Here is a 9,970-nt window from a genome sequence, read left to right on the forward strand (position 1 = left end):
GGTGCGCATAAGGCCGACGGAAACGGCAAGGAACGGACACAGTCTGCGTCGGAGACAGCTGCTGCGAAGCCGGCAGTGTGGAGGCCGGCCTATTTCAGGCGCCGCTGCAGTCCCCAGAAAAGGTCGATTCGTGGGCGTCGTAATCGTGCCTACAAACGGGGAGAGCTAACCTATGAATTTGGTTCTGTTTTATTGTTTGTCACTGAATGCAAATATCTTGGAGTCTATTTACCCAGCGAACTGTTTTGGCACCGGTATTTTAACTGCATAACTGCAAAAGCATGTGGTGCTTTGTGCTTTCTGCGCAGAAATGCCAAGTGTTTCCCTTTAAAAGCTTAAGAATTGCTATTTACTACTACAAAAGGCATATAGGGCCTTTACAAGAGTGCACGTGTACTGTATGAGACCCTAAATGTAAAACTAGTGTTGATAAATCAGAAAAGGTTCAAAATTTCGCTCTCCGTTTTGTTTCGAACAAGTGCACCACGAATATCAGTGCCTCATCAGGGAAGGATTCGTTAGGATTGGATTGGACACACTTCAGAAGCGCAGATACCTACTCAGGCATAAGTTCTTCTCTGTCATTTTTCATTGTGAAATCGGTATTGATTGCGACAAATATTTATTTTCACCAGATTACATTTCGGCAAGAAGGGGCCATACTTTTAAAGTAAAAGAAATAAAATGCAGAACAGATTTACTAAAAATGTCACTTTTAGTAAAGATTTAGTAAAGCGAGCTTCAGTAAATTTTTAGTACAGCGAGCTATGGAAATGAAAATGATAGGTGTGACGTTAACAGACAGTAAGAGGGCCGAGTGGGTAAGGGATCAAACGCGGGTTAACGACATTCTAGTCGAAATGAAAAGGAACAAATGGGCATGGTATGGGCATGTAATGCAAAGGCAAGATAACCGCTGGTCCTTAAGGGTATAATGAAGTGGATTCTAAGGGAAGGCAAGCGTAGCAGGGGGCGACAGAAAGTTAGGTGGGCGGGTGAGGTTAAGAAGTTTGCGTGGATGCGGTGGCCGCAGCTGGCAAAGGGCACGGTCAATTGGAGAGACATAGAAGTCTTTGCCCTGCAATGGACGTAGTCAGGCTGATAATGATGATGACGAGAATGGGACAGTGTGAATTGGACTTTTTTAACGCGAGAGCCTTAGTACCCCCTTGTCGGAAAAATTGTCCGGCTTCGGAGGCGTTGGCGGCGTCGGCGTTGGCGACCGTTTGAAGCCTCGCAGCCGGAGCGGCCGGAGCAACTGGCAACTTAGGTGGGCTACCTAGGTCACGTGACCATGTGGCGTCATCACAACCTGCCCACCGGACATTGAGAAAATTGACAACCTTGGCAGGTGGCAGTTAAATTTATGATTGGTCGCGAGAGGTTGCTCGGGGAGAGCAGCCTGGGTCTCACAGGCCCCACCGATAGCAGCACCTGTCATCGCAGTGCAGTGGCGCATCGCTTAACCGCTGCACCACTTCGCCAGGAGTCGTATACGAGGACTCCCAGGGATCTGTGAATGTAAAGTCAAGAATGGTCAGTTATGCATATATGGGCATGAACTGATTAACGCTATCACGTTTGTTTTTCGCTGGAATTTTCAGCATGCGTTTAGATTTGTTTTCCCGTAGAAATTTCAGGGGAGATTTCAGGGGTCAGGGAACAAACGTGGGTTAATAATATTTTAGTCGAAATCAAGAGGAAGAAATGGAAATGTAATGCGAAGGCAAGATAACCACTAGTCCTTAAGAGTAACGGACTCGATTCCGAGAGAGAACAAGGGTAGCAGGGGGTGGCAGAAAGTTAGGGGGGGGGGGGGGCGGATGATATCAAGAAATTTGGGGGATAGGGTGGGCGCAGCTAACCTAGGACCGGGTTAACTGAAAACATGTGGAAGATGCAGTGGGCGTAGTCAGGCTGATGATGATGATGAGAAGTTAAAAGACGTCCTGTCTATCTCAGTACTCTGACTGCGAGAAAAAACCTCCAGAGGACCCTGACATGATACGGTGCAAAGTCTGGCTCCGGTTTTGTGTCTGATAAAGACGCGCCTGCCTACTTTAGCCGTTGCGGCAGCCGTGACGGGCTGTCAGTGTGGTGTTATCATTTTCTGCATTAGAGCACTCGAAATTCTTCACGTCAGACCCCCAATAACAGGTTTTACCGATGGGGTCTGACGGGGTCCGCATAGAAATGCCTGCATCAGACTTGCGGTGCACACGGCAGCTGTGAAAAAGTGAATAATAATAATCGGTAATTGGGAAAGGAAGGGTGCAACAACTGTCTTGCTTCTCGGTGGACACCTCAACGGCGCCATGAGGGAAAAGGTATATGAAAGAAGGAGTGAGAGAAGGAAAAGAGAAAGATGTACCGTAACGGAGGGCTCCAAATTAATTTCGACAACCTCGGGTTCTCTAACGTGTGCTGAACTCTCACAGCATACTTTCGCGTTTCCACTCCATCGAAACACTGCCGCCGCGGCTGGGAATGAACCCGCGTCTTGGGGCTAACAAAAGTGCAAGTTGAGCCATTTAATTAACAAACTCTCGGCACGTTAGATGCTAACAGTCTGGTATGTAGGTGATGATGGCGATGACATTTCCGCACGTTGGTATGAAAGATAGTCTTCAGTAAGTAAAAAAAGAAGGTTGATGCTACCCATCACGTGTTTTTTATTTGTGTTAAATCAAAGTTTCAAAGAAAAAAAAAACAACTGCAGGACTGTCCAATTGTTTGTTGTGTAATAGTAACCACTCAAAGAGAGGCAGGAAATGAATATTGATTTGTTTTAGAAAGTGCAGTTTTAAAACTTATGAGGTCATGTGTAAAGAGTTAGCTACAGGTTACAGCAGCGGAGAAGAAACCAGCCTTGAGCACAGTGCAGTTAACGATGTTTTCATTCTGGTACACAGTTGAAGAAAAAAAAAACTGCAAAACACTGCAGGCCTTCAGACTTCAGTTGAGTTAATCAGCGAAAAACCTCCATATGAATTAATGGGATGGCCGACAGCCCTTCTGCGACCAAAAGACATACGCTGCGTTTTGCTCTGGACCACCTCGATCCTCGCATTTTAATAGAGTATAATATCCTCTGATCATCAACACCAGTCGACTGCCGATCAAGGCCTGCGAGGCCATTCCTGAAAGCGACTTGGCTTGAGTGACAAGTCGTGACTTTGCTCCTCGCCCCTTCTCCCTTTCCCTTTAAATCTCCTCATTCCTCTCCCCCAGTGCAGGGTAGCCAACAGGGACACCCCTCTGGTTAACACCCCTGCCTTCCCTCTTCCTGCTTGTCTTGCAATCTGAAGAAGGCGCTGGTTCGATTACCAAGCTAACTGAGTTTTATTTCCAGCTCAATTTTGTTAGTTCTTTCCTTTCATGGGGATTTTTTGCTCACGGCCGATGACGACGACGCCGGCTTTTCTGCGAGACGGAATACTTAACGCGATCAACGTTAACGAGGTAAAACACATCGGGCAATTTCGCTTCCGCACATGTGCCGATCTCCAAAAGGGCGCCCCGCTCGCTTCCGACTGATGATGGATGGCGCGGCCGATAAAGGGTTGCAATGCAGCAACTGCAAAGGGAAGGCTGTCAAAGGCACGTGGCCCGAAATGTGAGACTTGCCATGCACCGGCGAATGAAAACCTCATCATAGTCGCTGCGCTTTGCCGCGCGGAAAGCTGTGCAAACCACTTATTCCAAGATGATCTTTTAAGGTGATAGCATTAGAAGCCGCATCACGGAAAAAGCACGGCGTGGTCAGCCAGAAAAGTTATGTAGACGCTTAAGTCACCTTAAGAGTCACCTTGATTCACCTACTTGTTCATGTGTCTGTGTCAGTTCTGTCATCCCATACACAAAGTTGTCATTGTCACCGTATCTTTTTTTTTTTTCCGGCGCATAATCATGCGCTGAGTGAGTCCGCCGAAAACCTGTTACAAACTGCTTGTCTCGCCGTTTTCCTGTTTCGCGCTCCCCGCTTGTTTTTCAGATTTGAATTATCGCGCCGTGGGCCCGTGACTTAAGGACGTGCTCGCCCTCTCAACCAATCAGCTTTTTTTGTGACTAACGCAAGGCGCGAAATCGCATGATGTGAAGTGCCATAGTGGGCAGGTAGCAGTTGTATTGAAGTACCACCTGCCCGGTGGGCAAGTTTTGATGACGCCACAAGGTCACGTGACCATTAAAGGCTGGATGCGTGATGTTCGAGTGCTGCAGAAGTTGCGGAGACTACTCTAATATTTCGTGAAATTCGAGTGAAAAAAATATTATTTGCGCGTTAGCACTATTTGCTTTTTCGCCAGGGGACATGTCAGATAACGCAGTTTTATAAGGGCGGAAATTGTTCCAGAACCTATGCGGGCTATTCATCAGAAAGTTAGGCAGCATTGCATGAAAATAGCGTTCCTTGGCCTGGTTGGATGACTTGAGGAATTTTGCGCACGCTAGTTGGCAATTTTAGTGGGCATGCGCCATGATTTTTGATAGAATTACGTATCCTTTCCACATGACGTTATGCGTGGATGCCATCTCGGATTACCCATGGGCTGTTTCTTTGTGCCCACTCGTTTTTCGACGGAACATAAGTTAGACAGAAGGAAAGCATAATCCAAAAATGAAGCCAAACTGTGTTCATATCGACTGAAGGGTCGGAGCCCATTTCAGTGAACGCTTCAAATTCGTCCGCGAGGTCGGTTAATATGCTGGCATCATCAACCTTTTCAGAGTGCAGCGTAGTAGCTATGCCACATCGCGCTTTTATTGAGCAGTCGAGAGGTAACAAGCACGGCGGTAATTTGTAGTCAGAGATGTCTTCAATAAGTTTTGTCTGTGCTTGGTGTACTGGGAAATGATCACTAATTAGTGCAAGATCAATGATATTATTTGCTGACCCTTGCTTACGTGTCGATTCTAGAATCATTTGGTGAGGCTGGAAGGTCCACATTACGTGAAAATGAACTTCTGAAGATGATTTGTGGCGCATGGTTATCCCATCCACGCCCGAAACTCACCAGTGAGAATGATTCTAGAGTTGAAAGCATAGCTATGTAGGTGTCCTTCCTGTCCCGAAGGGGGGTCTTTATAAAGACAACCAACGTAGCATCGTTGCATAGAAGTTTGCAAAGGACGCGTCTGACACATATGGGTGCGTAACCAACGGAAAGCTTTTCTTTATCATTAGAGCCATGCCACCGCCACAGGAACCTCCATCTTTCCGAATTACTCAGCAATTTGGTGGTACAATTTCATGGCTTGAAATATCTGGTGAAAGCCAAATTTTCGTGATGGTGACTAAATAAGCTCGTTAGAACTGATGCTTGAGCGAGTTGGTATGCCATGTTCAAGAAGAACAGCGCGAAATAGACAAGGACTAAAGGAAGATACACACAGACAGGCCATAGAGTAACATAAAAGTAAAGAGCGGACACTCGGGCCCTTTCGCGGCCGAGTTTGGCGCTTCCCCGTTTCCACCAGATGGCACCGAACGTGCAAATAAAAAAAAAAAAGAAAAAGAGTATGGTCTTGGCATGTCTTGGCTTCCTTCTGCGGAGTGACTGATGCGCTCATTGTCACCCTGACAGAATGCACGTAGTAGGTTCACCAAGGTCAATTGAAATAGGTCGCGAAGCCGGGGCTTGAATGCGGTCCAGAACCAAGTGCTAGCGACATCAAATTAGTGGTGGAACTAAAGCGCCAAAATGAAATGAGTGGACAAACATGACTAGAAGAGGAAAATAATTAGGACATATTTTGTGTTTCAAAAGCATTCAAAAACAATTGCAGTGATTCCGTTTTGAAATTTTTTAGTTGTGTGCATTTTGTTAGAAAGTATAGCGCTTGCTTTGTAAAACATTTTATGACAGCGTTCGCTCAGAGCAGCGACAATGGCAGCGGGACGATGCCAAGGTTGACGATGCTCTGATGTAATACCCTGGTCATATCTTTTGACCATTCTGCTTGCTTTTGTTTGAAACTCGATTCTGCTAGCCCTACTTTTTCCTCGTTGCTTGTTGCCCGAGTTCTTGGTGTGCATCGTTCGTGTACAGTTTCCGCTTTTCCCTTTTGCCAGCGCTTCTGTGTAGTTTCGTTCGGTTGGGTGCGGTTCTGTCGCTTTTGCCCCAAAAGGGCATCGTCTGTAGCCATGGGGCCCCCGTACGCAAAAAAGAGGTGTGCGGTTGCACGATGTGCGAGCGATAACCTGTCTGGCGGCGTCACATTTCATCGCTTCAGCGCTACACCTGCGACATTCAGCGCGACACCTGAGGCGAGGACGAAGGAAAAAGGCACAACGAGAACTGACTACCTAAAAATAGCGTTGGTGGTCGGCACTCGTCGTGTCTTCTTTCTTCGTTCTCGTGTCGGGTGTCGCGCTGAAGCGTCGCGGCGTTCAGCAGTTTATTTTTCCCGCCAAGCAGCACGTGACGCTGACGTCACAAATGTGACTTCACTAAAACACGTGACTTTGACGTCGCGTTTTTGTTTTAATTATGACGTCACTTTTTAGTTGTCCACGCATTTCGAAGACGGCGCTGGCTGCGCACCACAAGCCGCCATGTTTTGAACGTATGGGCTTCTATGCAGCCTACGCTACCATAGTACATCTACCTTGGGTTCACTGCCGCTCTCGCCAAGCGCACGCGATGCGTGGCATAACGCCTTTGCGGCTTGTGGGTGACGTGTTCGCCGCGGCGTCCAGGCAAGCGATCAAAGCCAAATGCTTTCGACGAGCGTTGCACGTCGAAACCTGGATAATCGTTGCGTGCTCCGTAATCGTCACGCTGGTGGCCGGCTGCTCAGCTGGGCAATGTGACACCGCCTCCTCCGCGAGAGTGGAGAACGCACAAGACGCAATGAAAGTAGAGCCTCCAAGATTCCTGTTAGCATCTATCATCTCTGAGGCCAGTGCGTTTCCCCGGGTCCGCTAGGTGCGCTATGCACAAAAGTCGGCCGCTGGGGCCTACGGGAGTGTCCGCTCTTTACTTCTATATTACTCTATGGACAGGCGCTGACTTGCAACTAAAGGTTTATTGCTCGAAACGCGGAAATAAATAGAACAGGCTCCAAACAACAAAAAGAAAATATAGGGGTGATACACACCTGCCCATGCACACGAAAACCAAATTGATACAGCAGCGTTACTTCCCTGCAGATAGAAATTCTAATTCTTTTGTTGACAACGATATTTCCACGTTCCGAGCAATAAACCTTTCGTTGCAAGTCAGCGCCTGTCTGTGTGTATCTTCCTTTAGTCCTTGTCTATTTCGCGCTGTTCTTCTTGGACTATATAAGGTTCTTGATGAATTATTATGTAATTTAATAATTTTATTTTGTTTAATAGGCTCCCTGCATCCCCATTTCGGTGCTCCAGTCACGAAATATTCCTGTTCCTTCTCTTTTTGGCCATCTAAAAGCGCGACTTTTCACAAAGCTAAAAACTCTCCAATGGCAGGCTAACAACTGTGTTTTGTTGTCGCGAACTATGTTTTTCGTGCGGTGTGAATGACAGCGATAATAGAAGCAAACGAGATTTCAAACTTCTCAGAGAAGTGCCTCAGTACGGCTTACAATCATCTGACCGAAAAAGAACTGTTTCTTTTTGCGCACTGCTGTCCACGTGAGTGAGACAGTGTGGGGAGACTCTCGCTCCACAGGTTGCTACGCAATCCCAGTTTCACTACTTGTTTGCCACCATCGTGGCGCATAAAAAACTCAGTTTATGGCATTGAAACAACGTCAGCGCTTCTGGTTGCGCTCCTACCCTTTCCCTCGTTCATGTGGGCGTATCTAGCTGCGCTGCTGTTTGCAAACTAGCAGCCTCGTTGTGATTTGTACATCTTTCCATATACAGCAGCAACGCTGTATCTTGTAGACGCTTTCAGCGATACTAGAAGAAGGGGCGAGACATATAGAGTTCTTTCGTGCATTCCAGGCAGGAAAATGTGAGGTCGGATCTCTCTGGTCGTCGTCGGCGACGAACAACTTTGTTCTCCAGAGTAATCAGCTTGCCGACCTCCAAATGGGCTGCCGGCCCACAGGCTAGAACCGGTAGGAAGAAAGAGAAGACGCGGAAGATCTTTCCTTTCCGCCGAGCAGAGAAAAGAAGGCAGAGGATGCAGAGTCAGCGGTGGCTCTTCCCGCATCATCGAGAAGGCAAAGGAAAGCGAAGAACACGAAATTATTTAGAAGAGATCCAGGTAAGGGATCAAGAATAAGAATTGAGTACGAGCGCGGACGAGAAGCAAACTAAAGAGGTACAACGCGATACTAGACACCGGGAAACTGACGTGGCTATTCTGTGAGGCAACAACGGAAAGAAATACGAGCAATACTGGGGTTATCCGGAAATTAATAGAGTAACTAAAAGTGGCGTTACTCTGGTAAGGCACAGGAACGCAGCCAGAAATCTTATCAGAAATTAACACGAGAAAAGCCTCGCCGAAAATCAAACTAAAACGAAAACAATGAACTAGAAAGGAACGCTGTATAGATGAACTGCTGTCATCAAGTGTGGTCAAGCTGCAATGCGTTCTCATGCGACTGTTTCCAACAAGAGGCGATCACTTTTCGGGAAGGAAGTAAAGGCACAGAGCAATGCGCCATGAAATTGGCAGTTTTTCCTCGGCTTGAGCTCCAAGGGTATGTGTTCGGTGAGCGCCAATGAATGAGATCGCTGGCAGCCACTGGACAGCAGCGCACCCTTCCGGCTGCGCGAAAGTTTAGTCACGAACAACACGCTAGGATCCCGGACGCCGCCTGCGGCGGTGATCGACCGAGCCAACCCCGTCGCAAAGGGAGGAAACGCGGGGCCCAAACAGCGTAGCGCTGCCGTAGAGACTCCGTGCAGCTGTCGAACGCGTGACCGGCATCTCAGATTCGACCCCCGATCGTGCTTATCGACGAAAGAAAAAAATGTAGGCGAAAGTCCGCTCGCGGTGAATTATTTCCCGGGCTCTGTAGACCAACTTCTTTCCGCGCCTCTCCCCTCTTTCAGCCTGACGCGTGCACGTACGCCGAAGCCGTCCTCCCGCAGCGAAGAGGACGTGCGCGGTTCTCGGCGCCGATAAAGGCTTAATTAAAACAGGACCTTAATGCCCCTTGCTACGCCCTTTTTGGCGATCACTTGGGATGCAATAACAAACCGGGGAAGACGGTTGTAATTACACGAAATCAATTAAGACATAAAACGAAAGGGGGAGAATGGCCGCCTGAACCCCGGGAGAAAACTCGCTGCTTTCTCTGCTGCTATACTTCCACCCTGCTCCCCTTCTTTTTGTACCGGCGCATAGCGCTGCCAGAAGCAGGGAACAAAATGGGGAAAGATTTCGGGACCGTGGCCAGACGTATGAATAAAACACAGGGAGTTGAAAAAAGAAGGGAAGAACAAAGGCCGTAGCCTAAGGGAAAAGAAGGGGGAAAAAAGCAGCGCAGGGGAAGAAGAAACAAATGACAGGGACGAAGCAAACGACAGAAAGTAGGAAATAAACGAAAGAAGGGGCCTCGAAAGAAAGTAAAGCTCGACGGGGAGCGTAAAATTAGGAAGGGAGATTGTCTCCCGCAATTAATAATTCACGAGTGTCGCACAACGGCTCGGTTCATTAGCGTGATAGGTGGGACTAAACTGTTCGAGTCACGCCATGCATGCTCGTGCACTTTGCACGACAACAGCCAGCGAAGCAATCGAGGTCGTGAGCGGAGGGGGAGGGCGCTCGCAATCGCGACCGCAGCGCGCACGGCACCGAGAAGCGGCGTGCGCTTTAGACAGCGCGCAGCTCTCCGCGGGGCAGGCGACGCGCTCTTTCGGCGAGCGTTCATTGTCCGCTTGATCCGGCGCGTGATTGATGCTCAAGCCCCAGGACCATCATCGAGGACGTTATGTATGACGCCGGCGGTCGCAGCGAAGGATCCGTGTGATTCCAAATGAATTTAAACAGGGGATAATAGAGCGTACGAGTGCGCCAAACGTCCA

General features: G+C 48.2%; 1 protein-coding gene across 1 annotated transcript in view; it reads right to left on the minus strand.

Moving 5' to 3' along the window:
- Positions 1-9,970, minus strand: part of LOC149349505 (cell adhesion molecule Dscam1-like) — a 522,475-nt gene that overhangs the window by 51,772 nt on the left and 460,733 nt on the right. The window lies entirely within an intron of this gene.

This window comes from Amblyomma mixtum, chromosome 3 (assembly GCF_055824585.1).
Source record: "Amblyomma mixtum isolate Tamu chromosome 3, ASM5582458v1, whole genome shotgun sequence".
Classification (NCBI taxonomy): Eukaryota; Metazoa; Arthropoda; class Arachnida; order Ixodida; family Ixodidae; genus Amblyomma; species Amblyomma mixtum.